Source organism: Bombina bombina, chromosome 10 (genome assembly GCF_027579735.1).
Source record: "Bombina bombina isolate aBomBom1 chromosome 10, aBomBom1.pri, whole genome shotgun sequence".
Lineage (NCBI taxonomy): Eukaryota > Metazoa > Chordata > Amphibia > Anura > Bombinatoridae > Bombina > Bombina bombina.
This window is the reverse complement of record NC_069508.1, coordinates 33,059,292-33,068,313: the sequence shown is the minus strand read 5'-3', so window position 1 is coordinate 33,068,313 and position 9,022 is coordinate 33,059,292.

Sequence of the window (9,022 nt, the reverse complement as noted above, 5' to 3'; positions counted from 1 at the left end):
AGGAATCCCTGAATAGCCATTGACATGTATATATTTTTTTTTAGAAGACATCCCAAAGTATTGATCTAGGCCCATTTTGGTATATTTCATGCCACCATTTCACCGCCAAATGCGATCAAATAAAAAAAATTGTTCACTTTTTCACAAATTTTTTCACAAACTTTAGGTTTCTCACTGAAATTATTTACAAACAACTTGTGCAATTATGGCATAAATGGTTGTAAATTCTTCTCTGGGATCCCCTTTGTTCATAAATAGCAGACATATATGGCTTTGGTGTTGCTTTTTGGTAATTAGAAGGCTGCTAAATGCCACTGCGCACCACACGTGTTTTATGCCCAGCAGTGAAGGGGTTAATTAGGGAGCATGTAGGGAGCTTGTATGGTTAATTTTAGCTTTAGTGTAGTGTAGTAGACAACCCCAAGTATTGATCTAGGCCCATTTTGGTATATTTCATGCCACCATTTCACCACCATATGCGATCAAATTTAAAAAAACGTTAAATTTTTCAAAATTTTAGGTTTCTCACTGAAATTATTTACAAACAGCTTATGCAATTATGGCACAAATGGTTGTAAATGCTTTTCTGGGATCCCCTTTGTTCAGAAATAGCAGACATATATGACTTCGGCGTTGCTTTTTGGTAATTAGAAGGCCGCTAAATGCTGCTGCGCATCACACGTATATTATGGCTAGCAGTGAAGGGGTTAATTAGGTAGTTTGTAGGGAGCTTGCAGGGTTAATTTTAGCTTTAGTGTAGAGATCAGCCTCCCACCTGACACATCAGACCCCCTGATCCCTCCCAAACAGCTCCCTTCCCTCCCCCACCCCACAATTGTCCCCGCCATCTTAAGTACTGGCAGAAACTCTGCCAGTACTAAAATAAAAGGTTTTTTTAATTTGTTCTTTTTTTTTTTTTAGCATATTTACATATGCTACTTTGTAGAATCCCCCCTTAGCCCCCAACCTCCCTGATCCACCCCCAAAACAGCTCTCTTATCCTCCCCCTCTGCATTATTGGGGGCCATCTTGGGTACTGGCAGCTGTCTGCCAGTACCCAGTTTCAAGAAAAAAACGTGTTTTTTTAAAACAAAAATATAAATTCTGTAGTGTAGATTCACCCCCCCTAACAGACAAACCCCAACACCTTAATTGATTTATAAATAAAAAAACTTTTATTCCCTTTTGTATGCTTTTTTTTTTTACTTTATTCTGTAGTGTAGCGGTTCCCACCCGCTCCCTCCCCGTGCACGCGCCCGCCCCCGCCCTTCCGTGCACGCGCGCGCGCCAGTGCGCGCCCCCGACCGCCCACGCCCACGATCCCGCCCCTCCTGCAAGTCGCCAAGGCCATCGATGGCCACCACCCGCCTCCCACCAGCCTCCCACCCACCAACGCCGGTAAGCCAACAATCTCCGGTGCAGAGAGGGCCACAGAGTGGCTCTCTCTGCACCGGATGGCTTAAAAATGTTATTGCAGGATGCCTCGATATCGAGGCATCACTGCAATAACCGGAAAGCAGCTGGAAGCGAGCAGGATCGCTTCCAGCTGCTTTCCAGACTGAGGACGTGCAGGGTACGTTCTCAGGCATTAACTGCCTTTTTTCTGAGGACGTACCCTGCACGTCCTCAGTCATTAAGGGGTTAAAGTACATATACAATATATATACATATATATATTGTATATACATGGAAGTATGTTTATATATATATATATATATATATATATATATATATATATATATATACAAACACACATATGGACAAAATAATGTGGACACCTGACCATCACACCTATATGGGCTTGCTGGATATCCCATTCCAAAACCATGGGCAGTAATATGGTGTTGTCCCCCACTTTGCAGCTAGAAAAGAATGGGAACACGAAATGGGCTTCCCCAAACTGTTGCCACAAACATGGAAGCATTGTTTAAAATGTCTCTGTATCTTGTAGCATTAAGATGACTTCTCTAGAACTATGGGTCCAAGCCCAAACACTGAAAAACAGCCCCAGGTCATTATCCCTTCTTCAGCAAACATTGCACTAGGCTCTATGCATTCTGGTAGGTAGCATTCTACTGGCATCCACCACACCTAGATACTTCCACCAGACTGCGAGATAGTGAAGTGTTTTGCATTACTCTAGAGAACAGGTTTAGAGTCCTGTGGCAGCTGCTTTACAGCCAAAGCTTAGCATTGCACATGTTGAAGAGAGGTTTGTGTAGAGCTACTCAGCCATAGAAGCTTCTGATACACAGTTATTGTGTTGATGTTGCTTCCAGAAGCAGTTTGGAACTCTATAGTGAATGGTATAACGGATGAAAGGCGACTTTTTTTCGCTACATGCTTCAGCAATTGGTGGCTCCTCTCTGTGAGCTTGTGTGGTCTACCACTTCACGGCTGGGCTGGGGTTGCTTCTAGACACTTACACTTATAACACATAGTTGTCATCTTATGAAAGTGCCATACTTAATGTCACTGAGCTCTTCAGTACAACCCATGGCCATGTCCTGGTTTTTATGCACCTGTTTGCAATGGGTGTAGCTTAAACACCTTACCCTAATAATAGGGGTGTTCACATACTTTTGGCCATATAGTTATAGTGTGTGTGTATATATATAGATTCAATAAATGTACTCTCTGGATTTACAACACAGCAATCTTTAATTCATTGTGACGTTTCAGGGCATTCACCCCTTCCTCAGACAATCAAAAACTGATACAAACAATGTTTAAATATGTGATAGGCCCCTCCCCAACACAATCTAGCAAATCAACTAGAAGTACATCATTAGTGATCTCACGTGTAAGTTGTCATAGCACTATAGCTGACGCGCAAAAGGTCTCCATAGCAATATGCAATGCTTCATGTTGATTGGAGTAAAGGTACAGGTCTTGCTGTCACGCCCCCACTCCTCGTGTGCGAGGATCAGTGGAGTTTGCTAATGGTGACCACAAGAACGCAGTAGGTGAAACATCCGGTTGCTAAATAGCTGATGATGATGTATGTAATTGATCTTTAGCACATGAAATGCTTTTATAATGATGACTATACTAACAGTCGCCTAGATTTAGAGTTCTGCGTTAGCCGTCAAAAGCAGCGTTAAGGTGTCCTAACGCTGCTTTTTACCACCCGCTGGTATTTAGAGTCAGCCAGGAAAGGGTCTAACGCTCACTTCCAAGCCGCGACTTTTCCATACCGCAGATCCCCTTACGTCAATGGCGTATCCTATCTTTTCAATGGGATCTTCCTAACGCAGGTATTTAGAGTCTTGGCTGAAGGGAGCGGTACACCCTCTACTGACAAGACTCCACCTGCAGAAAAAGTCAGTAGTTAAGAGCTTTCTGGGCTAACGCCGGTTTATAAAGCTCTTAACTACTGTGCTCTAAAGTACACTAACACCCATAAACTACCTATGTACCCCTAAACCGAGGTCCCCCCACATCACCGCTACTCTAATAAAAAAATTTAACCCCTAATCTGCCGACCGCACACCGCCGCCACCTACATTATCCCTATGTACCCCTAATCTGCTGCCCCTAACATCGCCGACACCTACATAATATTTATTAACCCCTAATCTGCCCCCCCCCCAACGTTGCCACTACCTTACCTACACTTATTAACCCCTAATCTGACGACTGGACCTCGCCGCCACTCTAATAAATGTATTAACCCCTAAACCGCCGCACTCCCGCCTCGCAAACACTATAATAAATAGTATTAACCCCTAATCTGCCCTCCCTAACATCGACGACACCTAACTACAAGTATTAACCCCTAATCTGCCGACCGGACCTCGCCGCTACTCTAATAAATGTATTAACCCCTAAAACTAAGTCTAACCCTAACACCCCCCTAAATTAAATATAATTTTAATCTAACTAAATAAATTAAATATTATTAACTAAAGTATTCCTATTTAAAGCTAAATACTTACCTGTAAAATAAACCCTAATATAGCTACAATATAACGAATAATTATATTGTAGCTATTTTAAGATTTATATTTATTTTACAGGCAACTTTGTATTTATTTTAACTAGGTACAATAGCTATTAAATAGTTATTAACTATTTAATAGCTACCTAGTTAAAATAATTACAAAATTACCTGTAAAATAAATCCTAACTTAAGTTACAATTAAACCTAACACTACACTATCAATAAATAAATTAAATCAATTAACTACAAGTACCTACAATTAAATAAACTACACTAAATTACAAAACAAAACACTAAATTACAAAAAATAAAAAAAGATTACAAGAATTTTAAGCTAATTACACCTACTCTAAGCCCCCTAATAAAATAACAAAGCCCCCCAAAATAAAAAAATTCCTTACCCTAATCTAAATGAAAAAAAGTTAACAGCTCTATTACCAGCCCTTAAAAGGGCTTTTTGCGGGGCATGCCCCAAAGAAATCAGCTCTTTTGCCTGTAAAAAAACCCACAATACCACCCCCCAACATTTACAACCCACCACCCACATACCCCTACTCTAACCCAAACCCCCCTTAAATAAACCTAACACTACCCCCCTGAAGATCTCCCTACCTTGAGTCGTCTTCACTCAGCCAAGCAGCGATGGACCAAAAGAAGACATCCGGAGCGGCAGAAGTCTTCATCCTATCCGGGCAGAAGAGGACATCCGGACCGGCAAACATCTTCATCCAAGCAGCATCTTCTATCTTCATCCATCCGACGAGGAGCGGCTCCATCTTCAAGACCTCCGGCGCAGAACATCCTCTTCTACCGATGACTATCGACGAATGAAGGTTCCTTTAAGTGACGTCATCCAAGATGGCATCTCTCAAATTACGATTGGCTGATAGGATTCTATCAGCCAATCGGAATTAAGGTAGGAAAAATCTGATTGGCTGATTGAATCAGCCAATCAGATTCAAGTTCAATCCGATTGGCTGATCCAGTCAGCCAATCAGATTGAGCTTGCATTCTATTGGCTGATCGGAACTTGAATCTGATTGAACTTGAATCTGATTGGCTGATTCAATCAGCCAATCAGATTTTTACTACCTTAATTCTGATTGGCTGATAGAATCCTATCAGCCAATCGGAATTCGAGGGACGCCATCTTGGATGACGTTAGAGAGAGAGAGAAAGAGAGAGAGACACAATCACACACAGAGGGTTAGAGAGAGAGAGAGAGAGAGAGAGAGACAATCACACACAGAGGGTTAGAGAGAGAAAGAGAGAGAGACACAATCACACACAGAGGGTTAGAGAGAGAAAGAGAGAGACACAATCACATACAGAGGGTTAGAGAGAGAGAAAGAGAGAGACACAATCACACACAGAGGGTTAGAGAGAGAGAAAGAGAGAGAGAGACACAATCACACACAGAGGGTTATAGAGAGAGAGAGAGACACAATCATACACAGAGGGTTAGAGAAAGAGAGAGAGACACAATCACACACAGAGGGTTAGAGAGAGAGAAAGCGAGAGAGACACAATCATACACAGAGGGTTAGAGAAAGAGAGAGAGAGACAATTACACACAGAGGGTTAGAGAAAGAGAGAGAGAGACACAATCACACACAGAGGGTTAGAGAGACACATAAGGGATGAGAGAGTCAGAGGGGGAGGAAGAGAGACAGAGAGAGAAAGAGACCATGGGGGAGAACGACACATAAGGAGAGAGATGGATAGAGACACACACACACAAGGGGGGGGGGAGAGGGACCACTGCATTTTTAAGTAATAAAACAGCAGAGCTACAGAGAGTACAGAAAGTGAGACTATAAACTAGTGTGGAGTACAGAGGCAAGCTGCTAAGGTGTAAAGTTTGAGCAAACAAAATACAAAAACGATCCTTAAACTGCTGTAAAAGAGTAAAAAAAACACTAAACCACATTCATTAAATTATCATTTTCACTAACAGAATCCCTTTCAGCAAAATCTAAGGTTGCAGAACTTAATTTAATAAAATGTGGCTAAAACAATGCATCTCTTCCTGCTCTTTAAGGAAGTGACAGTGGAACATTCCACTGCACTTAGAGGGGAAGTACTGAACTCTCTTTTTCACTTTAGCAAAGCTGGCAGCTTCGCAGGACAGAAACAAAATAAATGAAAGTTGTTTTTTCCGTTTTTGTTTTGTTTTATATGATTTAACATCCAGCCCCAACCCTAAGTTCCACTTACTAATGCCTCTCACTGGATTGGGTCAGCCCAAATAGGACTGCCTCAAATAAGCACTTATGGGCCATGCAATGATCTTAACCACTTTCATCCAGTAGGTGGTGCAGCATGTTGTGTAATGGTGGGCATACCAGCTTGTGCCTCTCCATTGCACAACATATAGCTGTGAAAAAAAAATGCTGGGGGGAAAAAATTGCATTTTTATTTTTTTTATTTTTTTTTAAGCCAATAAAAAATATATATTTTTGCCCATATGAGAGGTGAAGCTCTGCCTCACCTGCCTCTAGTGACTGCACATCACTGGGAAGGGGTGAATGCCCCGAAACGTCACAATGAATTAAAGATTGCTGTGTTGTAAATTTAGAGAGTGCATATATTGAATCTTTCTATTTAACTGCATGTGCACCCTGGTGTTTAAGAATTTGGCGAGTGGGAGTGTGCAATCTACTGTATATATATATATATATATATATATATATATATACACACAGCATCTGAAAATCAGGACCCGGTCACAGTCCCATACCATTTCCAAATAAAAGTAGGCACACGGAGTAATATACCAACACCTTTAATGCATGTCCAAATGCTTAAGATCTATGTATATATATATATATATATATATATATATATATATATATATATATATATATACAGCAACTTAGCAACTTATTCCCTTGGCAGTTTGCACTGCAGACTTAATAGGCCAGAGAAAAGAGCCGCACCAGTCCGGTACCCTCCATGTCTGTGCACGACTAGAGCAACAAACCGCAAGGCAAGGACAAAGGGGGCGGTAGTATTACATGCTATGACACTGATGTGACACTTCCTGGTCCATATATACTGTATATACTTATGTAATGCATGTACATACATTCTATCAACGTCATCTCTACTTGTGTCTTTGAGCAACTAGAAGTATACGGTATGAATGCTGTCCTCTTATCTGAAAACCATATATTTAAAAACATTATATGCATGAAAAAATAAAAAGTGAGTAAGCAGACATTATGAAAGGGTTAATCACTTCAGAGTAAATAGCAAAGTACAGCAGGGAGGTATTTAACAAATGTAGCACAGAGAACACATCTGGTTAAAGTAAGCTTCAATTTTAGAAATATGTTTAGCTTAATGTGTGTATGTGTTTCTGAGAGTGTGTATGTTCTATGTGTTGTGTGTGTCAGTGTGTGCATGTGTTTGAGAGTGTGTGTGTTCTCTGTGTTGTGTGTGGGTGTGTCATGTGTTTGAGTGTGGGTTCTCTGTGTTGTGTGTGTGTCAGGATGTGTTCTGTGTTTTCGTATATTTGTGCATGTGTTTGTGTGTTCTCTGTGTTGTGTGTGTATGTGTGTGTTCTCTGTGCTGTGTGCATGTGGGGGTCAGTGTGTGCAAGTGTTTGTGTGTGAGAGTGTGTGTGTTCTCTGTGCTCTGTGTTGTGTGTGTCAGTGTGTGCATGTGTTTGTGTGTGTGTTCTTTGTGTTATGTGTGTGTGTGTTTTTGTGTGTGAATGTATGTGTGTGTGTGTGTCAGTGTGTGCATGTGTTTGTGTGTGGGTTCTCTGTGTTGTGACAGTATGTGTTCTGTGTGTCAGTGTGTTTGTATATTTGCGCATGTGTTTGTGTGTTCTCTGTGTTGTGTGTGTCTGTGTGTGTCAGTGTGTGCATGTGTTTGTGTATGTTCTTTGTGTTGTGTGCGTGTCAATGTGTGCATGTGTTTGTGTGTGAGTGTGTGTTCTCTGTGTTGTGTGTGTGTGTGTGTCAGTGTGTGCATGTGTGTGTGTCAGTGTGTGCATGTGTTTGTGTGTAAGAGTGTGTGTGCATGTGTTTGTGTGTGAGTGTATGTGTTCTCTGTGCTATGTGTGTGTCAGTGTGTGCATGTGTTTGTGTGTGGGTTATGTGTGTTGTGTGTGTGTCAGTATGTGTTCTGTGTTTCTGTGTTTGTATATTTGTGCATGTGTTTGTGTGTTCTCTGTGTGTGTTCTCTGTGTTGTGTGTGTATGTGTGTGTTTGTGTGTGTTCTCTTTGTTGTGTGTGTCAGTATGTGCATGTGTTTGTATGTGAGAGCGTGTGTGTTCTCTGTGTTGTCTGTGTGTGTGTGTCAGTGTGTGCATGTGTTTGTGTGTGTGGGTTCTCTGTGTTGTGTGTGTGTCAGTGTGTGTTCTTTTTGTGTGTGCATGTGTATGTGTGTGGTGTGTGTTCTGCATGTTCTATGTATGTGTGTTGTGTACGCATGATGATGATAGATAGACAGATGATAGATAAATGGATAGATACATACATACATACATACACAGATAGATAGATAGATGATAGATAGACATAGATAGATAGATAGATAGATAGATGATAGATAGATAGATAGATAGATAGATAGATAGATATAGTATATAGTGTCACATAATAAATAACCTCACTGGCCATATTTATGGCTCAGAGTTGGATTCACACACAGTCAGCAACAAAAATGCAAATTGTGTTCTCTTATTTAATTGTTTTTTTTTATAATAATAAAATATCTGCTAGCAATCAACACAGGATAAATATATAAATATAATTGGTTTGTAATACCATATAGAGACTTTAGGGATGTCACAATTTTCTGAATAAACACAATTTTCCCATCATAACTGCATATATTTCAGTCATTAATAAAATAAAAGGAACACAATACTTATATTTTTGTTCCATCTGGGAGAGAGTATTTTTAATGAATGTTCCTGTGCGGAAAAACAAACACATTATTCTGTCAACCATAAATACCTAGGTATTAGCTAAACTTATTTTGCAGTAACAATTAATAATTGTTTATAGAATATAAATGTTTGCATTCTGGGTGGGATATAATCCCTGTAAACTATTGGACCCTGTG